The 27,023-nt window shown below is 38.9% G+C and overlaps 1 long non-coding RNA gene across 1 annotated transcript; it reads right to left on the minus strand.

Moving 5' to 3' along the window:
* Positions 1–2,305: 2,305 nt before the first annotated feature.
* LOC134293956 (uncharacterized) lies at positions 2,306–17,732 on the minus strand. The gene is made up of 2 exons (XR_010000918.1): positions 17,634–17,732; positions 2,306–2,812 (listed from the first exon to the last, which is right to left on the minus strand). It is a non-coding gene; the product is annotated as an uncharacterized LOC134293956 (long non-coding RNA).
* Between the last annotated feature and the right edge of the window lie 9,291 nt (positions 17,733–27,023).

The raw sequence follows: 27,023 nt of genomic DNA on the forward strand, positions 1-27,023 counted from the left end.
TTACAATCTGCCAACCTCAAAAGGCCACCCTACTGGGATCGGCACGCATCATCCGAAAATACATCACACAGTCCTAGACACTTGGGAAGTGTACGACTTATGGTTTTGTGATATGAAATCCAGCATGTCTATCTTGTTTGCTGTGTCATAATATAATAATAATAATAATAATAATAATAATAAAAATACAGGAAAATAATACAAGTAATAATAATAGAGTAAAATAATAAATGCAATAATAATTATATCAGAGTGAAATAATAAATGTATTATTAATAATAATAAAAATAGAGTAAAATAAATGTGATAGTAGCAACAATAATGGAGAAAAATAATAAATGTACCATATGTTCTCGAGTATAAGCTGACCCAAATATAAGCCAACCAAGACCCTCACCTGAGTATAAGCCGAGGGGGGCTTTTTCAGTCTTAAAAAAAGGGCTGAAAAACTAGGCTTATACTCGAGTATATGCAGTATATAACCGCCTTGATCTCACTACACGAAATGGTTTTGCTGCTGTGCCATAAATGCTGGCACATATGACTCGTTCTTGTGCTCAACGCTAACCGCCAGACCCTTTCGAAGCCTCGTGGCATCGCTTGACTCTGTTGACACGAATGCCGCTGTGGTTACCAAGCGACTCTTAACACCCGGGCCTTGCATCAGCCTCCCTGAGCCTTGAGGTTCTTGTCGCACGAGAGACCGGCCTCAGATCCCGGCTTGTGATAAGGCGGCCAAGTCATCTCTATAACCACACGCGGCAAAGAAAATGCACAGGTTGGGCTTTCATATAATAAAGCATCAGGGACAAAGTGATGGAGCCGCTGCGGTTGGCTTCCATAGCACATTTCCCTTATTTTTATGACTAGTTTCCTACACCGCAGGAGTTCCCTTGACTGACCTTTCGTCGTTTACTGAAATGGCATTTGGAGTCCTTGGGTGCATCTACACTGACCATTTAATGCAGTTTGAAAGCGGTTTGACCATAAAATTAGAATCATAGAATCCTAGACTTTATTAAAGGCCTTGAAATCGTGTATCTTCTTAGGCCTGACCCCCCTTTTACCCATAGTGGTTGATGTCTGTATTATTACAGTAGAGTCTCACTTATCCAACATAAACGGGCCGGCAGAACGTTGGATAAGTGAATATGTTGGATAATAAGGAGAGATTAAGAAAAAGCCTATTAAACATCAAAATAGGTTATGATTTTACAGATTAAGCACCAAAATATCATGTTATACAAAAAATTTGTCAGAAAACGTAGTTCAATGCTCAGTAATGTTATGTTATAATTACTGTATTTACAAATTTAGCACCAAAATATCACGATATATTGAAAACATTGACTACAAAAATGCGTTGGATAATCCAGAACGTTGGATAAGCGAGTGTTGGATAAGTGAGACTCTACTGTACTTTATTTGCTTGGTTATTTATGTCTTATTGTATGCAATGTTTTTTACTGATTACTATATAAAACTGTTGTATTTTTGTTCGTAATTTTTGCCCTGCATTTTAAACTGTTTATACAGTAGTGTCTCACTTATCCAACATAAACGGGCCGGCAGAATGTTGGATAAGCGAATATGTTGGATAATAAGGAGGGATTAAGGAAAAGCCTATTGAAATCAAATTAGATTATGATTTTACAAATTAAGCACCAAAACATTATGTTATACAACAAATTTGACAGAAAAAGTAGTTCAATACGCAGTAATGTTGTGTTGCAATTACTGTATTTACAAATTTAGCACCAAAATATCACGATATATTGAAAACATTGACTACAAAAATGCGTTGGATAATCCAGAACGTTGGATAAGTGAGACTCTACTGTATTATTATTATTATTATTATTATTATTATTATTATTATTATTATTATTATTATAGAGTTGGGCCATCCAGTCCAACCCCTTTCTGCCAAGAAACAGGAAAATCACATTCAAAGCACCCCCGACAGATGGCCATCCAGCCTCTGTTTCAAAGCCTGCAAAGATGGAGCCTTCACCACACCCTGCAGCAGAGAGTTCCACTGTTGAACAGCTCTCTCTCACGGTTAGGACGTTTTTCCTGATGTTCAAGTGGAATCTCCTTTCCTGTAGTTTGAAGCCATTGTTCCATTGTGTCCTAATAATAATAATTATTATTATTATTATTATTATTGTTGTTGTTGTTGTTGTTGTTGTTGTATCCCGCCACCATCTCCCCAAAGAGACTCAGGATGGCTAACATGGGGCCAAGCCCAAAAGAAAACAAGGTGTAAACAAGTTAAAATATAAAACAAAACAATAACAATAACTGTATTGCAATCAAATAATATTTTATTTTTGTATCCCGCCACCATCTCCCCGAAGGGACTCGGGACGGCTAACATGGGGCCAAGCCCAAAAGAAAACAAGGTGTAAACAAGTTAAAATATAAAACAAAACAATAAAATAACTATAACTGTATAACAATCAAATAAAACAGATTCCTAGTCTCCAGGGCAGCAGAAAACAAGCTTGCTCCCTCCTCCCTATGACTTCAAACACATATATGTCTCCTCTCAGCCTTCTCTTCTGCAGGCTAAACATGGCTAGTTCTTTAAGCCGCTCCTCATTGGGCTTGTTCTCCAGACCCTTGATCATTCTAGTTGCCCTTCTCTGGACACATTCCAGCTTGTCCTTCCATTGCGGTGTATAGGAAGTCATGAAGAAGGAGCTGCAAGAAGCACAATCAATTCCATGGCAGCAAAACAGGAAACATCTGAAAAGGCCCATGTGGCTTGCACAACAAACCCAAGGAGGAAGTGAAAGGGGGAAAAAGCCTGTATAAAGAAGGAAAGAAATGAATGAATCATCAAGGAAGAATAAAGAAAGCTAAAGGTCAAAACGAGTACAGATCAACAACAAAGGGGACGGGTACAAATATGTTCGAAGCAAGAAATATGTATTGTCGAAGGCTGGAATCATGGGGTTCCTGTCGGTTTTCCGAGCTCTATGGCCATGTTCCAGAAGCATTCTCTCCTGACGTTTTGCCCACATCTGTGGCAGGCATCCTCAGAGGTTGTGAGGTCTGTTGGAAACTTCTCTCAAACAGACAAGAGTTCTTTCTCCCACCTTGAATATTGGACACAGGTGTATAAACCCCACTATTAGTTTCCAACAGACCTCGCAACCTCTGAGGATGCCTGCCATAGACGTGGGTGAAACGTCAGGACAGAATGCTTCTGGAACATGGCCATACAGCCTGGAAAACTCACAACAATCCAACAGACAAGAGTTCTTTCTTTCCACAGGTATATAAACTCCACTTGCCTAGTTTCCAACAGACTTCACAACCTCTGAGGATGCCTGCCATAGAGGTGGGCGAAACGTCAGGAGAAAATGCTTCTGGAACATAGCCAGACAGCCCGGAAAAATCACAGCAAAGAAGAAGTAGTGGGAACGTACTTTGCAGGGATGATAAAATACTTGTCCAGTCAACCCTCCACAGTTGCCGGGCTTAAAGGTACAGGACCCCCAAATAATAATAATAATAATAATCATCATCATCATCATCATCATCATCACACAGTCCTAGACACTTGGGAAGTGTTCAACTTGTGATTTTGTGATATGAAATCCAGCATATCTATCTTGTTTGCTGTGTCATAATAAAATAATAATACTAATAATAATAATAATAATAATAATAATAATAATAATGTCAATAGACATTGACAAAATCACGATCTGCCAACTGCAAAAGGCCACCCTACTGGGATCTGCACGCATCATCCAAAAGTACATCACACAGTCCTAGACACTTGGGAAGTGTTTGACTTGTGATTCTGTGAAACGAAATCCAACATATCTATCTTGTTTGCTGTGTCATACAATAAAATAATAATAATAATAATAATAATAATAATAATAATAATAATAATAATGGCCAATTTTATTTTACTTGAGAGAATAGATCTCAAGAATTACTGTATATACTCGAGTATAAGCCTAATTTTTCAGCCCTTTTTTTAAAGACTGAAAAAGCCTCCCTCGGCATATACTCGGGTGAGGTTCCTGGTTGGCTTATATATGGGTCAGCTTATACTCAAGAATATATGGTACATTTATTATTTTTCTCTATTATTACATTTATTATTTTTCTCCATTATTGTTGCTACTATTACATTTATTTTACTCTATTTTTATTATTATTAACACATTTATTATTTCACTCTGATCTTATTATTATTATTATATTTATTATTTTACTCTATGTATTACTCTATTTTTTATTATTAACACATTTATTATTTCACTCTGTTTATTATATTTATTATTTTACTCTATTACTACATGAATTACTTTATTTATTACTACATGAATTTTTTTTACTCTATTTATTATTATTATTACTACATGTATTATTTTACTCTATTATTATTAAGAGGATACATAAGCACATTTACATTGAAGAAGATGAGAATAATGATTTGATCAGAGTTGGACAGTCTTATATGAAATTTGAGCTTGATGTAAATATTCAAAAACATTTAACCTACTGGTGCCTCAATTAATGTAATTTTATTGGTATCTGTTTTTATTTCTGTAATTTACCACCCTCGGCTTATACTGGAGTCAATGTTTTCCCAGGTTTTTTGTGGTAAAATTAGGTGCCTCGGCTTATATTCGGGTCGGCTTATACTCGAGTATATACGGTAGGTTTCCCAGCACAGCTTATAATAAAGGTGACCATACTGGAGGACACAAATGTGGAGGGCCAATTGGAGATCACAATGGCAAGGCAGAACTCTCAATAATAATAATAATAATAATAATAATAATAATAATAATAATAATAATAATAATAATAATAATAGTTCCTTGACAAAATTGAAGGAAAAGCTGACAAGGAGAAGACCTGGCTCTGGCTCACGAATGGGACCCTGAAGAAGGAGACAGAAGGCCTGATCCTTGCAGCCCAGGAGCAAGACATCAGGACAAAGGCAATTCAGGCCAAGATCGAAAAATCAGCTGATGACCCAAAATGCAGACTGTGCAAGGAAGCTGACGAAACCATTGATCATATCCTCAGCTGCTGTAAGAAAATCGCACAGACAGACTACAAACAGAGGCACAACTATGTGACCCAAAGGATTCATTGGAACTTATGCCTCAAATACCACCTCCCAGCAGCAAAGAACTGGTGGGATCACAAAACTGCAAAAGCATTGGAAAATGAGCACGCAAAGATACTGTGGGACTTCCGAATCCAGACTGACAAAATTCTGGAACACAACACACCAGACATCACAGTTGTGGAAAAGAAAAAAGGTTTGGATCATTGATGTCACCATCCCAGGTGACAGTTGCATTGACGAAAAACAACAGGAAAAACTCAGCCGCTATCAGGACCTCAAGATTGAACTTCAAAGACTCTGGAAGAAACCAGTGCAGGTGGTCCCGGTGGTGATGGGCACATTGGGTGCCGTGCCAAAAGATCTCAGCCGGCATTTGGAAACAATAGACATCGACAAAATTACGATCTGCCAGCTGCAAAAGGCCACCCTGCTGGGATCTGCGCGCATCATCCAAAAATACATCACACAGTCCTAGACACTTGGGAAGTGTTCGACCTGTGGTTTTGTGAAACAAAATCCAGCATGTCTATCTTGTTTGCTGTGTCATACAATAAAATAATAAAACTTTATTTGTATTCCGTCCTATCTCCCCAAGGGGACTCAGGGCGGATTCCAACATACAATTGTGCCTTTTTGTTTCAGGGTTTGTTTGTTTCGAAAATATGGGTCTGCGTGCTTCCAAGCATCCGCAGAGACCTTGTCAAGGAATCCGGGTTGCAAATAAAGACCGATAAGGAGTTAGTCACCTCCTTATCTTTATATGATCAGGTCACTGGTTTAGCTATGCGGCGGGAACGCTTCGGAGGCCATTGATCTGGATTCTGTTTGGTTATCTGTCATCTTGAAGTCGGTGTGGGTTTCTCCAAAATTTCCCAACCAAGGTTATCGGAGAGACGGGCAAATAATCTTGCGGGATTTTGTTTGCTTTGGAACATAGTGGTGGTTGCGTCAATTCAGTTGTATTTGTTCTGGTGATTAATCCGGTTTAGACAAAGGATGGCCAATGTGTGGCCTTCGAAATGCTGCCAAATCCCACTGCTAACTAAGACGACTCCAAATTGCAATCCAACATCACCAAAGGTTTGGGCCAGCCTAAATGGTTTACATGGGGAAAGATAGGGTGTTGCTATGTTTTCTGACCCCAGGCAGCTAAATTTGGGAGTCTATCCCTAATTATAGTTCCCAAATGGGCTTTTCTGTCCGATCCTGTGACAAATTACTCTTTGGTTCAGGGTTATGGCAACATATGCCTTCTGCTTGAGGCCAGGCAATATGTTTGCATAGTCAAATCCCCTTTTAATCAAATGGGAGCAGTCAGAGAAAGCCTTGTAATATGTCTGTGTGTATATTTACATACAGCACAACTATCCATACAGTGAGCCCTTGGGGTTGGTTCCAGGATACCAAAATCCATAGACACTCCAGCCTCATTATATGCAATCTATATACGAGGGCTATCCAGAAAGTAGATTACGTTTTGGAATTAAAAATGAACCAAGTATAGGAGAAATCATTTACCATATGCAGTTGAAGGTAAAGGTAAAGCTTTCCCCTGATGATAAGTCCAGTCGTGTCCGACTCTAGGGGGATGGTATTCATCATTTCTGAGCCGAAGAGCCGGCGTTGTCCATAGACACCTCCAAGGTCATGTGGCCGGCATGACTGCATGGAGCGCCGTTACATGGAGGGCCCGGGCTGTGGCGTGGGCTGGAGGGCAAGCCAGCTGCAACCAGAGTGATTCATTGCAGTTAATTGCAGCTGGCTTGCTCTCCCGCCTGCGCCACAGCCCGGGCCCATGTATTTGCATTGTTACTTTTGTAACATTGTGAGCTGCCCCGAGTCCCCATGGGGAGGTGGTGGCGGGGTATAAATAAAGTTTTATTTTTATTATTATTATTATTATTATTATTATTATTATTATTATTATTAATTCTAGCAGCCCAAAAAAACATTCCCTTAGAACACAAGTACCCAGGCTTCCAAGCAGCAACCCTATTCCGTTGCATTCTACCTCACCAAACAAGAATTCCCATAAGAAGAAAATGGCCAGGCTTTGAGACTGCAAGGCTATTCACTGCTATTCCAACTGGCCAACAAAGGATTCCCATAAGCCATAGCAACGCGTGGCCGGGCACAGCTAGTGGAATAATAAAATGGTGCCCCAATATCAACTGTGTAACTGTGTAATGAGTACTTTTGATACGTTAATGGAAAAAGGATAACTTCTGAGCGGAATAATAGTGACAAATTATGAAGAAAGCTAGCCTTGTATCTTCGGCATCCATCAAACCCAAGAAGGTTCCGTGGTTAAACCCCAACGGGCTAATAATCTGAAACAGATGATAAGGGGAGAAAAATGACATTGAATCTGATAAAAGGCACTGTGAATAAAAGCTGCCAGCTGTGGGTAACCAACTAAAGACAGTCACGAGTGTTGCTGATCTCACTGGCAGAACAATAATCACAAGTCTGTATCAGGTGCAATCACATTTTATTTTCATGCTGCGTAATGATAGCATCGCAATTCCATTTCCATCTTTCTAACACCAACACTCCTATCTCTCATATTCTTTCTACTCTCCTCCCTCCTAACCACAACTAACTGAACCAATGTCTTCCTAATCTCTGTCTCTAACCTGGACCAACTCTTCCATTTCATTTTTGGTGTATTGGTCCCAGAAATCTCCCAGACAGCATGACTCTTCTTCCAAAACTAACCAAAGAGTTTCTTACTCTGCTCCTGGAGTGCCTCTTCAATGAAAGTGGCACTAGATGTCTTGCCATGTGCTTTAGAGACCCCCAGTCACCCTTGGAAAAGATGTTTGGGGTGAGACCTCTCTATGACCTTCCGATAATGGCACCGGTGGGATTTCATTAGGAACGTTCCTCTCATGACACCGTAACCCAGTAATTGTGCCCCATGTGAAATGGCAAAGGAGGCTTTGCAGACTTTTCTCCCATTATTGACATGGCAGTTTCAAGGCTGAGCATTTCTGGGTCTCTTACAGGGAGCTACTTTAAACTGAATCAGACTTTTAAAAAAATTAAAATTAAAGTTTCAAGTGGTATATACAGTGAAAGTATGAGACCAAGTTTGTTTATAGGATAGAGGGCTGAAAAGATAGAGTTAGAAAAAAGTGTATATAGTTAAAAGGAGAGAGAGAGAAAAAGCAATATACCGTATATACTCAAGTATAAACCGACCCGAATATAAGCCAATGCATCTAATTTTACCACAAAAAACCTGGGAAAACATTGACTCCAGTATAAGCCGAGGGTGGTAAATTTCAGAAATGAAAATAGATACCAATAAAATTACATTAATTGAGGCATCAGTAGGTTAAATGTTTTTGAATATTTACACAAAGCTCAAATTTAAGATAAGACTTTCCAACTCTAATTAAATCATTATTCTCATCTTCTTCAATGTCAATGTGCTTATATATCCTTTTAATAATATATAGCTGTGTGGAAAGTCCCATAGAGTGTATCTAGAAAGTAGAATTAATGCAGTTTGAGACCACAGTGGCGCAGTGGGTTAAACCGCTGAGCTGCTGAACTTGCTGTCCGAATGGCTGACGGTTCACATCTGGGAAGCGGGGTGAGCTCCCGCTGTTAGCCCCAGCCTCTCCCAACCTAGCAGTTCAAAAACATGCAAATGTGGGTGGATAAATAGGTAACGCTCCGGTGGGAAGATAATGCCACCCCATGCAGTCATGCCGGCCACACAACCTTGGAGGTGTCTATGAACAACGCTGGCTCTTCGGCTTAGAAATGGAGATGAGCACCAACCCTCAGAGTTGGACATGACTAGACTTAATGTCAGGGGAAAACCTTTACCTGACTCCACTTTAACTGCCATGTCTCAACGCTTATGGCGTCCTGGAAGATGTAGTTTAGCAATGTCTTGACACAAAGAATGTTGGTGCCTCTCCAAAGTACACTTCCTAGGATTCCAAGGCATTGAGCCATGACACCTAAAGTGTTGTCAAACTGCATTAACTCGACAATGTTGATACAGGATGCACTGGAGGTCCTAGGGAGTATCAATTAATTCTTAGAGATCTTCAATTGTTGGAGACTAGCCCGGAGGGGAAGTAAAGGAGAGAATTCCAAGAGAGCAATAAAACAAGCTTTTTATTGTTATCACAGCTGATGATAAGGCAAACAGCCGTAGGCACCCACTCTAGTGGGTCCGTACCATGCAAAAATGTGCATAGTAAACAATGAATATATACCTTTGGCTTATCTAAAATTGACCAATGGCTGAGGGTCTTCCTCACCTTCCACACCTACTTGGCATAAATGATACCTGTGACCTCACTTGTTTACTCTGAGCTTTCTTCTCTTTAGAATTTTCTGAAGAAAGGCACCAGCTCATAGGAAGGGAGTGGCATATTCAGAGGCAAAGCCACATAGGCAAAAGTTTACTATTTTCTGGCTTATGGTCCCTTCATTCCCCACGCTAGTACCTCCCCAAGCTAGCGGGATGAGATGAGCCACCTGCTTTCAATCTGATGCAAGGGCTTTGTTATTGGAAGTCTTAAAATACTTCCCAAAGAACCAGACAGCAGACAAACAGGCTGACATGTTGACTTCTCCCACCTGCGCCAGTCGCCCAAGGGAAAGGCCCCGGATACCTGACACCGGCTCTTTCCACCTGGGAGAGAAGAAATAACACAGTGACTTGCAAGCATTCAGAATGGACTTGGCTTATAAAATGAATTTACTTGGCTCACAAGCTCCCTAGACTTTGACAGCTTATGGATGAGCGAGTGACACTTTCGGGATCATCTACACTGTGGAATTAATGCAGTTTGATACCACTTGAACTGCCTTGGCTCAATCTTATGGCATCCAAGGAGTTGTAGTTTGGGGAGACACCACTACTTTTTGCCAGACCTTGTCAAATTAATTACAGTAAAGTCTCACTTATCCAACATAAACGGGCCGGCAGAACGTTGGATAAGGGAAAATGTTGGATAGTAAATTGAGATTAAGGAAAAACCTATTAAACATCAAATTACTTTATCATTTTACAAATTAAGCAACAAAACATCATGTTTTACAACAAATTGACAGAAAATGCAGTTCAACACACGGTAACATTATGTAGCAATTACTGTATTTATGAATTTAGCACCAAAACTTTGCAATTATTGAAAAATGCTGACTACTAAAAGGCAGGCTGCGTTGGATAATACAGAACATTGGATAAGTGAAGGTTGGATAAGCGAGACTCTACTGTAATTACTGTATTTACACATTTAGCACCAAAACATCACAATGTATTGAAAACATTGACTACAAAACTGCTGACTACTAAAAGGCAGGCTGTGTTGGATAATACAGAACGTTGGATAAGTGAAGGTTGGATAAGCGAGACTCTACTATAATTACTGTATTTACAAATTTAGCACCAAAATGTCACAATATATTGAAAACATTGACTACAAAACTGCTGACTACTAAAAGGCAGGCTGCGTTGGATAATACAGAACGTTGGATAAGTGAAGGTTGGACAAGCGAGACTCTACTATAATTACTGTATTTACAAATTTAGCACAAAAATGTCACAATATATTGAAAACATTGACTACAAAAACACTGACTACTAAAAGACAGACTGCGTTGGATAATGCAGAATGTTGGATAAGTGAAGGTTGGATAAGTGAGACTCTACTGTAATTTACAAATTTAACACCAAACATCTCATTGTATTGAAAACATTGACTACAAAAACGCTGACTACTAAAAGGCAGACTGCGTTGGATAATACAGAACATTGGATAAGCGAGACTCTGTTGTACTATAATTCCATTGCATTGAGACATGGCAGTTAAGGTGATGTCAAATTATCTATTTATCCACCGGGTGCATCTACACTGCAGAATGAATGCACTTTGGTACCACTTTAACTAGCAAGTCTGAATGCTGTATAATCCTGGGAGTTGTAGTTGTCAGAGAAGGCCTTGTCAAACTATAATCCACATGATTCGATTATATTGAACCATAACTGTTTCTAAAATAATGCAGTCTCCATCTCTGGAGGTTTTTAAGCAGAGGCCAGAGGGCCATCTGTCGGGAGTGTTTTGATTGTGTCTTCCTGCATAGCAGCGGGTTGGACTGGATGGCCCTCGTAGTCTCTTCCAGTTCTACGATTCTATAGAACCGTATTAATTCAACAGTGTAGATGCGTCACAAACGGATTGCAACTTTTACAAAAACGTTTGCCTCTTGCAATGTTGCTCCAGAGTTTCATCATTGGCTTTGCATGCAACCAAGGGACCGAGCAATTCCCAAGGTCCCTTCCTTGTTGTTTCTTATCTGTCAAGAGAAGGATATTACAGTCTTTAAAGGACTCACTTTGGGAATGTTTTGATGACTGTTTTTCTTCCACCTTGGGTGTTTTTTTTTTGTAATATATTTTATTGAAAGTTTTGTATTTAAAACAAGAAAAAGAGAGAAAGAAAAATTGACAACTAATAAAGTTTTCACAACGAAAGTGGGAGAACACTTATTGTTTATAGAAAAGTAGGAAAATTAGAGATACAAAAAACAAGAAAAAAATATAAAAATATATAAAAGTTTGTTGACTTCCATCTAACTTTAACTGGTTCGTCATAGTTTTTTTGTTTTTGTTTTATTTATATATATATATATAGTATATATATATATATATACTAGCTGTGCCCAGCCACGCGTTGCTGTGGCATTGTCTGGTGGTGTTGGTGAGAAATTGTTGAGGTAGTGGTGGTATTGAATGTCTGTTGTATGGTTGTCTTTATGTTTAGTATGCACACTGAAGTGGATTATATGGCAGTGTGGAGTCAAGATAATCCAGTTCAAAGCAGATAATATAAGATTCTAAATGGGTTATATAGCTGTGTGGAAGGGCCTTGAGTCTACACTGCCATATAATCCAGTGAAAATCTGATAATCTGTGGAAGAGGCCTAAGTGAGGCCTAACTGTGCCTGTCCCCTGGACTGAGTAGGTTGCTAGGAGACCAAGTGGGCGGAGCTTAGCCTTCAAACTGGCAGCAATTGGATAAAAACTAGTATTCCTCTCCCTGTAATTAGGACTTTATTTTTCTTTGCTTTTTGTTGTATCAACTTAGAGCCGTGAATGATGGGTTGTGTTGTCAAATTTCGAGGTTGGGGGGCCTGTCGTTTTGTCATTTTGTTCGCTGCCCCGATGCCATCACTCTTTTATATATATAGATATATGGAGGAGTGGTTAAGTAAAGTTATGGAGGTGATGAACATGGACAAACTTACATATTGGTTATCTCCAAGCCAAGGCTTACCAAAGAAAGAAACCAACTGGGACCTGGTAAAGGACTATTTAAAACAGATGAAATTGGACCCTATCTGCTGAACTAGATCCAATCTTCGAGATTGTTGATGACGAAGGGGATGTGGTTAATTTCCAGTTTTTTACGGATATTTAGTCATATAAATAAACTATATATATATATATATATATATATATATATATATATATATGCCTTAGGTGTTTTTGTCTAACCAGAGCATGCTCTGTGTCTGCACTATACAATGAATGCAGTTCAACCCCACTTGAATGGTTATAACTCAATGCCATGGGATCTTGGAGTTGGAAGCTTGGTGAGATACTAACACTGTTGGGTAGAGGAGACAAATCACTTTGTAAAACTACAACACATATTGCAAGAGATCTTGTCTCCTCCCATATATATTGGGCCCGGGCTGTGGCGCAGGCGGGAGAGCAAGCCAGCTGCAATTAACTGCAATGAATCACTCTGACCAGGAGGTCATGAGTTCGAGGCCGCTCGGAGCCTATGTTTGTTTGTCTTTGTTCTATGTTAAAAGGCATTGAATGTTTGCCTATATGTGTAATGTGATCCGCCCTGAATCCCCTTCGGGGTGAGAAGGGCGGAATATAAATGCTGTAAATAAATAAATAAATAAATAAATAAATAAATAAATAAATAAATATATATATATATATATATATATACACACACCGTATATACTCGAGTATAAGCCGACCCGAATATAAGCCGAGGCACCTAATTTTACCACGAACAAAACTGGGAAAACATTGACTCCAGTATAAGCCAAGGGTGGTAAATTTCAGAAATAAAAGCAGATGCCAATAAAATTACATTAATTAAAGCATCAGTAGGTTAAATGTTTTTGAATATTTACATCAAGCTCAAATTTAAGATAAGACTGTCCAACTCTGATCAAATAATTCTTCTCATCTTCTTCAATGTAAATGTGCTTATGTATCCTTTTAAGAATAATAGAGTAAAATAATACATGTAATAATAATAATAATAATAATAATAATAATAATAATAATAATAAATACAGGAAAATAATACATGTAATAATAAATAGAGTAAAATAATAAATGCAATAATCATAATAATAAGATCAGAGTGAAATAATAAATGTACTATTAATAATAATAAAAATAGAGTAAAATAAATGTAATAGTAGCAACAATAATAGAGAAAAATAATAAATTTAATAATACCAATAATAATAGAGAAAAATAATAAATGTACCATATATTCTCGAGTATAAGCTGTAATAATAACAATAATAATAATTATTATTATTACAGGAAAATAATACATGTAGTAATAAATAGAGTAAAATAATAAATGCAATAATAATAATAAGATCAGAGTGAAATAATAAATGTATTAATAATAATAAACATAGAGTAACGTACAGTAGAGTCTCACTTATCCAACATAAACAGGCTAGCAGAATGTTGGATAAGCGAATAGGTTGGATAATGAGGGATTAAGGAAAAGCCTATTAAACATCAAATTAGGTTATGATTTTACAAATTAAGCACCAAAACATCATGTTATACAACAAATTTGACGGGAAAAGTAGTTCAATACGCAGTAATGTTATGTTGTAATTATTGTATTTAAAAATTTAGCACCAAAATATCATGATATATTGAAAACATTGACTAGAAAAATGCCTTGGATAATCCAGAACGTTGGATAAGTGAGTGTTGAATAAGTGAGACTCTACTGTAATTGTAACAGTAGCAACAATAATAGAGAAAAATAATAAATGTACCATATATTCTCGAGTATAAGCTGACCCAAATATAAGCCAACCAGGACCCTCACCCGAGCATAAGCCGAGGGGGGCTTTTTCAGTCTTAAAAAAAAGGGCTGAAAAACTAGGCTTATACTCAAATATATACAGTAATTAATGCAGTTTGGAACTGCATTATATGGCAACGTAGATGGGGTCAAAATATTTGAATGGTTTTCTGACCAAATTGTATAAATAAGTGGGATTAATTGAAAGGAAAAGAAAGGTTGGGTTGTAAAACTCTTATTGCCCAAAGTTGAAAAGTTTACTTAAACCTTATCAGTTTAATAGTCAATAAATAATTTTCTGCTGGGGAAGAATATTTGCAAAAGATAAAGTGTATGTACCCAAGTTTTGTTAAGATGATAATAATGTCTGAGTTGGTATGAAATGAGGTCTTGTCTCTTCTAATCTTGAAAAAACAAAAGCATCCATGTGGGTCTTATCTCTTTGCCTCCTCTTTGCCAACATTTAATCACTCACCAAACTTTGGGAAAAGCCAGCGAGGAAGCCAGAATTAATGAACGATCGTTGAACTAATTTAAAAAATTTCAAAATGATGTAGTTTTAAGTAATGGTCTCAAATTTTATGCTAGGATGCATCTGTTTTGTGTTCAATGTACCATATATTCTCGAGTATAAGCTGGCCCAAATATAAGCCAACCAGGACCCTCACCCGAGTATTATTATTATTATTATTATTATTATTATTATTATTATTATTATTATAAGCCGAGGGGGGCTTTTTTGGTCTCAAAAAGAAGGCTCAAAAACTAGGCTTATACTCGAGTATATACAGTAACTAGCTGTGCCCAGCCACGCGTTGCTGTGGCAAAGTGGTGGTGGTATTGGTTAAAAATTGTTGTGTAATTTTTGACTTTATTTGCAATTTTTATTAATTTAATTGTAAGTTATATTTTTATCTGTTATATTTTATTATTTGCTCGTATTATTTTTAGTTATTTTCTGTTATTATAGTATTTTATTGTATTAATTTTTTAGTGTTTTTTATTATTTTTTATTGCGTTGCTAGGAGACCAAGTTGGAGGAGCTTAGCCTTCTAACTGGCAGCAATTGTATAAAAGCAATTATTCCTCTCTCTCTAATTAGGACTTTATTTTTCTTTTCTTTTTGTTGTATCAACCTAGAGGCGCGGATGATGGGTTGGGTTGTCAAATTTCGAGGTTGGGACGCCTGTAGTTTTGTTGTTTTGTGGGTCGCCGTGATGCCATCACTCTTTTATATATATAGATTGTCTTACAGATGCACCCTATATCTTCAGCCCATGAATCTCTTAGGGTTTTCTTTGGCAAGGAATAATCAGAGGAGGTTTTGCCCCTTCCTTCCTCCAAAACATGAGTAGGTAGGTACATGGTCTCGCCTACTTAGCGTGTGTCCAAGGCATTTGGGTTTCTGGTGCAGATGCAGAACTGGTTGCCCTGGCATCAGAGGAAACCAGGCCTCTGGTGCGAAAGCCGGGTGTGAAAGCGGCGGCTGAGACAAGATTTAAGAGACAAAGCGGCTCTGGGAATCCCCTCCCCACCACACCGCCTTGAGGGAAGATGTTTTGAGCAGCCGCTGCCAAGTTATAAAGGGAGGAAGTGAATCAAACTCGGATCAGACTTTGAGTCATTTTCCTGCGATAAGCAACTTTTGAACCGCAGGGATGCGCTCTTGGGTGGCAGCCAATTGGCACAACATGGGCAAAAAAACCCACATCTCTATTAGTTTTTTATTTACTTTGCTATGACCTTCACATTCTTGCAAGCTTCTCGTGCCAGCCTTAGCAATCCAGATAGCCATCCTCTTTGCTTCCTTTCATCTTTTCAGAAAAGGCTGCATCAGAATTGAGGCTAAAAGCAAACATAATCCCGGCTGGATTTCCAATGATCCATTGAACCGGGGCACAGAAAACCAAAGTTCAATACCTATTGTGTGTGCTTCCATTTACAGTAGAGTCTCACTGCAGGAATGTTATGTTGTAATTGTTGTATTTAAAAATTTAGCACCAAAATATCATGATATATTAGAAACATTGACTAGAAAAATGCGTTGGATAATCCAGAACGTTGGATAAGCGAGACTCTACTGTAATTGTAATAGTAGCAACAATAATAGAGAAAAATAATAAATGTACCATATATTCTCGAGTATAAGCTGACCCAAATATAAGCCAACCAGGACCCTCACCCGAGTATAAGCCGAGGAGGGCTTTTTCAATCTTAAAAAAGGGCTGAAAAACTAGGCTTATACTTGAGTTCAATACGCTGTAATGTTATGTTGCAATTACTGTATTTACGAATTTAGCACCAAAATATCACGATATATTGAAAAGATTGACTACAAAAATGCCTTGGATAATCCATAACCTTGGATAAGCGAGTGTTGGATAAGTGAGATTCTACTGTAGTTTCTTTTGACTGGATTTACACTGACAGATAATACAGTTTGAACCTATATAATGCTGTTCAAAAGGCATTATTTGGTAGTCTAGATCCAGCTCCAGGCACCAGGTTTATCCTTTTAATTTTATAGGTGCTATTTAAAATGTTGACACTGTTTTGAAGATAGGGCTCAATGCTATGGTGTTTTTAGCACTGTTCACTGCCCTGAGAAAAAAGGCATATAAATCGATATAGTAAATTATTATTATTATTATTATTATTATTATTATTATTATTATTATTATTATACAGCAAACAAGATAGATATGCTGGATTTCATATCACAAAATTACAAGTCGAACACTTCCCAAGTGTCTAGGACTGTGTGATGTATTTTCGGATGATGCGTGCAGATCCCAGTAGGGTGGCCTTTTGCAGTTGGCAGACCGTTATTATTATTATTATTATTATTATTATTATTATTATTATTATTATTATTATTTGGTGCCGTGCCAAAAGATCTCAGCCAGCATTTGGAAACAATAGACATTGACAAAATCACGATCTGCCAACTGCAAAAGGCCACCCGACTGGGATCTGCATGCATCATCCGAAAATACATCACACAGTCCTAGACACTTGGGAAGTGTTCAACTTGTGATTTTGTGATACGAAATCCAGCATATCTATCTTGTTTGCTGTGTCATAATAAAATAATAACTTAATAATAATAACTTTATTTTTATACTCCGCCTCTATCTCCCCAAAGGGGACTCAGGGCGGCTTACATGGGGCAAGCCCGAATAAAAACAATAGCAATATAAAACACAACAATAGACAAAAGACGTGCACAATGATAAAAAATTAAACATTACCCAATAAAAATAAATGACAAAAACTAATAAAAACATGGATTAGGTTGTAAAAGTAGACTGGGTAAAGTGCACCATATAAATATTGTAAACACGAGGTGACTAATAAAGTGTTCCAAATTCTTGGAACAATAATAATATAATTTTATTTCTTACCCATCTCCATGATTGAAAGGTCAGTGTTTCGAATCTGGAGAGCAGGGTGAGTTCCCGCTGTTAGCCCCAGCTTCTGCCAACCTAGCAATTTGAAAACATGCAAAATGTGAGTAGATCAACAGGAAAGGCTCCATGCAGTCATGCCGGCCACGTGACCATAGAGGTGTCTATGGACAACGCCGGCTCTTCGGCTTAGAAATGGAGATGGGCACCAACTAGACTTAATGTCAGGGGAAAACCTTTGCCTTACCTATTCACTCAAACTACATTTTCTGGACAGGAAAGGGTTGCTTGAAGGGACAGCTGAACCCTGAAGAATGGCAAGGCTATTTATATTTTAAGGGGAAAGAGATTTGCCTGCGGACAACAGAACCGGAAAGAAGGGACCGTCCCTTGCAAGTCAGGACCTCTTGGCCTTCTGCATGGAAATGAGGCCTCCAGAGAGAAGCCAAAGGCAAAGCTGGTTTCTCTTTTGCTTTGAGTTGATCTGGAAAAACAGGCTAAAATGCATCCCAGACGCACATTTTCTATATCGTGTCCCGAAGCGACTTGAGAACATCCTAATTGGCCTTCTACAGAGGCGTTGCCCAGGAGATGCCCGGACGTGTTACCGTCCTGCTGGGAGGCTTGTCTCGTGTCCCTGCAAGCTAGAGCTAACAGACGGGAGCTCACCCCATCTCACAGATTCGAAACAGCAACTTTCAAGTCAGCAATCCAACCTTTAGGTCAGCAGTCCAGCCGGCACCAGGGTTTAACCCACTGCACCAGTGAAAGTTGACCATGAAATTGCACTAGAGAACCTAGAACAGGGGTCCCCAAAATAAGGCCCATGGGTCGGATGCGGCCCTCCAAGGTCATTGACCTGGCCCCTGTCCTAAACTTTAGACTTGGGGTTGACCTAAGTCTACCTGGTCTTTGGAGGACTCTTTGCTTAGCTACGGTCTTATGAGACCATCTAGATGGCCTTTGGAGGTTACTTTCCTTACCTATGGTCCTATGACACCGTCTAGATGGACTTTGAGGGTCCCTTTCCTTACTTATGGTTTTATGTGATTGTCTTGATGGCCCTTTTCTTACCTATGGTCTTATGAAACCATCTAGATGGTCTTTGAGGGTCCCTTTCCTTATCTATGGTCTTCTGATGGTCTTATGAGATCATCTAGATCACGGGTCCCCAAACTAAGGCCCGGGGGCCGGATGCGGCCCTCCGAGGTCATTTACCTGGCCCCCGCCCTCAGTTTTATAATATATTGTATATTGTATATACATATAATATTGATAATAATATTATAATGTAATACAATATAACACTAATAATAATACCATATAATAATATTAATTATATATTCTATATTACATATAATAATATTACTAATAATATTACAGTATAGTGGTATAGTTCAATATAGTAATATATAATGCTAATATTGTGCTATGCTAATAATATAATGTATTGTATGTGAATGTAATTTGTAAGCCACTCTGAGTCCCCTTTGGGGTGAGAGGGGTGTGATACAAATGTAGTAAATAAATAAATAATAAATAAATATATTTTAGACTTAGGCTCGCCCAAAATCTGAAATGACTTGAAGGCACACAACAACAACAACAACAACAATCCTAATTAACTTGACTATCTCATTGGCCAGAAGCAGGAGCACACTTCCCATTGAAATCCTGATCGGTTTGAGTTGGTTAAAATTGTTTTTATTTTTAAATATTGTATTGTTCTTTCATTGTTCTTGTTTTTGTTGTTTTTGCACTACAAATAAGACATGTGCAGTGCGCATCGGAATTAGTTTGTATTTTTTTTTCAAATGATAATCCGGCCCCTCAACAGTCTGAAGGATTGTGGATCGGCCCACGGCTTATAAAGTTTGAGGACCCCTGATCTAGATGGTCTTTGAGGGTCCCTTTCCTTATCTATGGCCTTCTGATGGCCTTATGAGATCATCTAGATGGTCTTTGGAGGTCTCTTTGCTTACCTATGGTCTTATGAGATCGTCTAGATCAAGGGTCCCCAAACTAAGGCCCGGGGGCCAGATGCGGCCCATCGAAGCCATTTATCCGGCCCCCATGGCACAAGGGCAGAAGGGGGTTGGGCTAAATGACCCAAGGGGTCTCTTCTTCTCTTACAACCATTATTATTATTATTATTATTATTATTATTATTATTATTATTATTATTATTATTATTATTATTATTTTATTATGACACAGCTAACAAGATAGATATGCTGGATTTCATATCACAAAATCACAAGTCAAACACTTCCCAAGTGTCTAGGACTGTGTGATGTATTTTCGGATGATGCGCGCAGATCCCAGCAGGGTGGCCTTTTGCAGTTGGCAGATCGTAATCTTGTCAATGTCTATTGTTTCCAAATGCCGGCTGAGATCTTTTGGCACGGCACCCAATGTGCCCATCACCACCGGGACCACCTGTACTGGTTTCTGCCAGAGTCTTTGAAGTTCAATCTTGAGGTCCTGATAGCGGCTGAGTTTTTCCTGTTGTTTTTCGTCAATGCGACTGTATTATTATTATTATTATTATTATTATTATTATTATTATTATTAACATTGAGGATGGGTGGCCATCTGTCAGGGGTGCTTTGCTTGTGCTTTCAGTGCACAAAGACAGAAAGGGATTGGACTCAATGGCCCAAGGGGTCTCTTCCAACCCTCATCATCATCATCATTATTATTAACATTGAGGCTGGGTGGCCATCTGTCAGGGGTGCTTTGCTTGTGCTTTCGGTGCACAAAGGCAGAAAGGGATAGGACTAAATGGCCCAAGGGGTCTCTTCCAAGCCTCATCATCATCATCATTATTATTAACATTGAGGCTGGGTGGCCATCTGTCAGGGGTGCTTTGCTTGTGCTTTCAGTGCACAAAGGCAGAAAGGGATAGGACTAAATGGCCCAAGGGGTCTCTTCCAAAACTCTTTTTTATTATTGTTGTTGTTGTTGTTGTTGCTATTATATTATTATTATTATTATTATTATTATTATTATTATTATTATTAATTATTGCTCGGTGGCCAACTATAGTCCGGCCCTCCAATGGTCCGAAGGATCGTGAACTGGCCCCGTTTAAAAAGTTTAGGGACCCCTGATATATTGTATGTACATACAACTTGTAAGCCGCTCTGAGTCCCCTTCGGGGTGAGAGAGGGTGGGGTATAAATGTAGTAAATAAATAAATAGTTGTTGTTGGGTTGTTTTGTTTTGTATTGTTTTTTGCACTGCAAATAAGACATGTGCAGTGTGCATAGGAATTTGTTCGTATTTTTTTTCAAATGATAATTCGGCCCCTCAACAGCCTGAGGGACCATGAACCGGCCCTCCACTTAAAAGGTTTGAGGACCCCTGGTTTGGATGGTCTTTGGAGGTCTCTTTGCTTACCTATGGTCTTATGAGATCGTCTAGATCAGGGGTCCCCAAACTAAGGCCCTGCAAGGTCATTGACCTGGCCTCTGTCCTAAGTCTGAAATGACTTGAAGGCACACAACAACAACAGTGTTTCTTCTCCATTCTTTTTGTCACTGGTCCAGAGGTCCCTCCAATGGAGCCTATGCTCTGAATCAGGGGTCCCCAAACTAAGGCCCGGGGGCCGGATGCGGCCCTCCAAGGTCATTTACCTGGCCCCCGCCCTCAGTTTTATAATATAATATTTTATATCATTTTAAATAATATAATATATTGTATATACATATAATATTGATGTTATACAATATAATACTAATAATACCATATAATGGTATTAATTATATGCTATATATTACATATAATATTACAGTATAGTGCTATAGTTCAATATAGTAATATATAATGCTAATATTGTGTTATGCTAATAATATAATATATTGTATGTGCATACAGCTTCTCTGAGTCCCCTTCGGGGTGAGAAGGGCAGGATATAAATGTAATAAATAAATGTAGTAAATGAATGAATAAATAATTTTAGATTTAGGCTCGCCCAAAGTCTGAAATGACTTGAAGGCACACAACAACAACAACAATCCTAATTAACTTGACTATCTCATTGGCCAGAAGCAGGCCCACACTTCCCATTGAAATCCTGATAGGTTTATGTTGGTTAAAGTTGTTTTCATTTTTAAATATTGTGTTGTACTTTCATTGTTGTTGTTGTTTTGCACTACAAATAAGACATGTGCAGTGTGCATAGAAATTTGTTCGTTTTTTTTTTCCAAATTATAATTCGGCCCCTCCACAGTCTGAAGGATTGTGGACCGGCCCTCTGCTTTAAAAGTTTGAGGACCCCTGCTCTGAATGAAGCCATCTTGGCCTTGACCTTTCGCCCAGTTTGTGTTCCAAACATGATGGTATGCTATTCCGACTAATGCTTTCTTTTGCGCTTAATCCCAAGGGATCAGTTGCTTAGGTGTTCTCTTTCAACACCTGGGATGGTTCTTCTGCATTCCTCCCAAAGGAAGCTGCCCCGCCTTGAGAGTTCGGGAAGGAACAACCCGCTGGTATCCAAATGCCTAACCCAGCGGGGCAGCCCCAAGGCATTTGCCTTCGCTGGTCCACTCTTTATCTCATCTAAGGTTCAAGCTGGAACCTGCCTGGAACACAGGCCGCCTCTTGCAAATGCCTTTTCTGTCCGGCTGAGCTGCGGCCAAAAAATACACTTCCTGGATGCGCTTCATTCCTAGGCTCTCTCATCACCTCCTCCGGGGACCACAGTTATTTCCAACCCAACTCAAAATATCAATAGTCAATCCTATAAAAAAAGCATAGATAATGAAATTGGGTTGCCGTGAGTTTTCCGGGCTATATGGCCATGTTCGAGAAGCATTCTCTTCTGACGTTTTGCCCACATCTATGGCAGGCATCCTCACAACCTCTGAAGATGCCTGCCATAGATGTGGGCGAAATGTCAGGAGAGAATGCTTCTGGAATATGGCCATACAGCAGGGGTCCTCAAACTAAGGCCCGGGGGCCGGATGCGGCCCTCCAAGGCCATTTACCTGGCCCCCGCCCACAGTTTTATAATATAATATTTTATATCAGTTTTAATAATATAATATATTGTATATACATATAATATTGATAATAATCTTATGTTATACAATATAATACTAATAGTAATACCATATAATAATATTAATTATATGTTATATATTACATATTATATAATAGTATAGTGGTATAGTTCAATATAGTAATATATAATGCTAATATTGTGTTATGCTAATAATATAATACATTGTATGTACATACAGCTGCTCTGAGTCCCCTTCGGGGTGAGAAGGGTGGGATATAAATGTAGTAAATAAATGCAGTAAATAAATAATTAATTTTAGACTTAGGCTCAGTCAAAGTCTGAAATGACTTGAAGGCACTCAACAACAACAACAATCCTAATTAACTTGACTATCTCATTGGCCAGAAGCAGGCCCACACTTTCCATTGAAATCCTAATAGGTTTATGTTGGTTAACATTGTTTTCATTTTCAAATATTGTATTGTTCTTTCGTTGTTGTTGTTGTTGCACTACAAATAAGACATGTGCAGTATGCATAGGAATTTGTTTGTATTTTTTTTTCAAATGATAATTCAGCCCCTCAAGAGTCTGAAGGATTGTGGACCGGCCCTCTGCTTAAAAAGTTTGGGGACCCCTGCCATACAGTCTGGAAAACTCATAGCGACCCAGTGATTCCGGCCATGAAAGCCTTCGACAACATGATAAAAAAACGCTTTGTGTGGTGTCTACAGCAGAGTCCAAAAACAATTGCTAAGATAAGGGAAGGTCAAGCAAATCCTCCCTCCACCCCAAGGACACCTGGGTCTGTCCGAAATATAACATGAAGGCCTTCTTTTCAGAGTGACTGCTCTTGGAAAGCTACCAATATTGCTGGATGAATAGCAATAGTAGTGGAGAAAGAGGTAAGGGGTTGTGCTATTGTTCATATGTTATCGAGATAATAGGGTTCAATAATTCCTAACCAGATATTAGGAGTTGTGGAAGCTGAAATCCAAAACACCCGGACGACCCAAGTTTGTCTATGCCTGGTCTATACTGCCATATAATATGGTTCAAAGCAGATAATCTGGATTTTATATGGCAGTGTCGAAGGGTTAGGGCCAACCAAGGTTCAAATCCCCACTTGGACTTGGAAACTCACTTTGGGAAAATTGCACTCTTAAAGCAGGGAGGCAAAGCTTTTCCGAACAAACCCTGCCAAGAAAAACCCACAACAAGGTCATAATAATTCGAAACTGAACTCAATTTCAACCCATGTTGTTCGTCACTGAATTCCACCTTTTGAGATTTACCCACTCAGTCTTTTTTTCAACTAACAACCTGATTCAAAATCCAAAATAATAATAATAATAACAATAACAATAATAATAACCTGATACTAATTCCACACCTTTACCTTTCCAAATCATCTACAAAATCCAAGCTAGATAAATGTTTTCGAAACACGGGATATGATTCTTTGTATCACCCTGCTTGAGCCTCTTTTTTATCCAACAATCCTGAAATAGATTCTAATCTGCCGCAGATAATAGAACTGTGCAGAGTCTGCAGAAGTGGCTCTCGTGACTCACCGTCTTGAAAGCATGCCTGTCTTTGCAGAGAGCCACTCTTTCACATACAAACAAGAGGGTTTTTTGTATTTTTCCATCAATGTTCCCGCTCCCAATGACATGCCAATCATCTCATTTCATTTTCTCCTATTATGACCTCCTCTCAAGTAATTCAAGGGCCAGAAGAAGCACCTGCTCCCCCATGTGCTGGGGCTGTGCACTTCCAATGAACCATTGGGTTCGATTTCTGACTTACGGTAACATTGACTTTTCAATGTTAGATTATAGATCTAGTCCACCCACCTCCCATGCAGGAAAAGCACCATCAAAGTACCCCTGACAGATGGCCACCCAGCATTTTTTAATTCACTTTCAAGAGTATCCTGTGCTCCTAACCCTAGTGAATGTCCACCTGAACATTAGGAAGAACTTCCTAACTGTGAGAGCTGTTCAGCAGTGGAACTCTCTGTCCCAGACTGTGGTGGAGGCTCCTTCTTTGGAGGCTTTTAAGCAAAGGCTGGATGGCCATCTGTCGGGGGTGCCTTAGAATCATAGAATCATAGAATAGTAGAGTTGGAAGAGACCTCATGGGCCATCCAGTCCAACCCCCTGCTAAGAAGAATGAGATTTTCCTGCTTCATGCAGGGGGTTGGACTAGATGGCCCATGAGGTCTCTTCCAACTCTACGAATCTATGATTCTATATGTATATACTAGACATGTCCAAAAAATCGTTTTGAATCGTATATCGGAATTATTTCGGATTGTTCTCGCTTTTTGATACACATTCCGAGACATTGTCTCACAGCGCAACCAGCAATGTAATTCGAACTATTGTTGGCCCATTCTCTAATTGTCTCTTAATGTTTCGTTAATTTCCCCCCCCCCCCAATTTTTTAAAATATATTTTAAAATATTTTAATTTTTTTGTTTGTTTCTGAATCCTACCTTGAATGGGAGCTTAGCGCAGCCTAACATTAATATCCGAAATTTTTGGGTGAAAAAATCAGAAAAATTTTCTATATCGAAGTGCCAGCGCCCCCTACTTTAGAAACGAGAATTGAAACATTTTTTTCATCGATCGGACATGCCTAGTATATACAGCTATCATGTCTCCTCGCAACTTTCTCTTCTACAGGACCTGGCCTTCCTTAGTGGTTTCCCATTCAAGCACTAACCAAAGCTGGCCCTGCTTAGCTTCCAAGATCATACAGTATGGATGAAATTTGAATAAAGGAGAATGCAAAACATCACCATCAGTATGTGAGATAAAAACTGCTTCCTCTATCAACACAGAATAGATAAGCTCAATGGCTCTATTATATAGACCCAATAAAGCAATTTAATTCTATTTCCATATAACTAAAGGGCAACACAACACAGCTGTCCTCTGGCTAATAGGCGCCACTGTTTTTCTGGAGACTTACTGGCAACGTTCCTCCCACGTTTTAAGTAAACTCCATAAGGAAGTAGAAGTCACGGGTGCTGTTTCGGGTATATATAGTCAGTCTTCCACATTCATAGAATCCTAGAGTAGGACGAGACCTCTTGGGCCATCCAGTCCAACCCCTTTCTGCCAAGAACCAGGAAAATCACATTCAAAGCACCCCCGACAGATGGCCATCCAGCCTCTGCTTAAAAGCCTCCAAAGAAGGAGCCTCCACCACAGTCCGGGGCAGAGAGTTCCACTGCTGAACAGCTCTCATAGTTAGGAAGTTCTTCCTAATGTTCAGGTGGACATTCACTAGGGTTAGGAGCACAAGATACTGTTGAAAGTGAATTTAAAAATGCTAATTTTTTACTTGAGCAGATACCTCTCTGGGAATTCCATATCTTCTAGTATGATTCTCTTGCCAACTTTGGTTAGAGGGGGAAACATAAATCTTGAAAGAGCAAAAGACTGATGATACTTTGCAGTCTGTAATGAAGTACGAATTTTGGTTTACAGATGTTAGGTTTAATTGTGTGTTTATGTTTTAAAAGGGTAAGTGTTACAGTTATTGCATCTCAGCACTCAGAGGCTGGTTGCCATGGAGAAGTAGGCGGAGCCAACTGCCAGTTAGTTGAAGGAGTGCAGAGTTTTAAAAAAGCCAGTCGGTCTGTGCTCTGATGAGGCACAGGGAAGATTGATTCCAGGTTGATGGGATCAAGGAGACTCAATTGTTCATTTTGAGTTGGTTTTAAATAAGTTTGGTGACTTATTTAATGTAGTCTGTGTCCTGGTAAGGAACAGAGAATCTGTGATAGTATATCACCGGTGTGACTGTGGTTTGAAGTCACTGGATAGTCCAAGTTTCAGACTTTGGGAACCAATCCCAGCTGGACTCACAGAGATCCATTGAACTATCGGTTTAAAAGTAGCAGAGGAAGAAGTTTTAACTACTTTAAGTAAAAGAAGTGATACTTTAGAGAGTTGATTCATCTCATCCTAGTATTGTAACTGTTAATAAGAATACCTCTAAGTGAGAAACACCATTGTAACCACTAAGCTCTGTGCCTGAATAAACTTGTTATTGTTCTTCCAACATCTAAGCCTCTGTCGCATAGATTCTAAACCAAGTAAAAGGTCTCCTCCCTGAGTCTTTGGAGGCTGAATATTTCCAAATTGGTGTTAGTCGTTCTTAGTCCTTTACAAATTGGTGGCAGTCGTTCTAAATTCTTTACAAATTGGTGGCAGCGGGTGGGATAAAAAGATTCCCCCCTGCCTAAAGGAACCTTAGTCGATATTAGATCTTTACAGAAGGTAACCACAGAATTGCACTGGAGGACTTCAAAATACCTGGAGAGAAAAATGAATCCATGAATAACCAAATCTGAAAAATCAAAAACA

Source organism: Anolis carolinensis, unplaced genomic scaffold (assembly GCF_035594765.1).
Source record: "Anolis carolinensis isolate JA03-04 unplaced genomic scaffold, rAnoCar3.1.pri scaffold_11, whole genome shotgun sequence".
Taxonomy (NCBI): domain Eukaryota; kingdom Metazoa; phylum Chordata; class Lepidosauria; order Squamata; family Dactyloidae; genus Anolis; species Anolis carolinensis.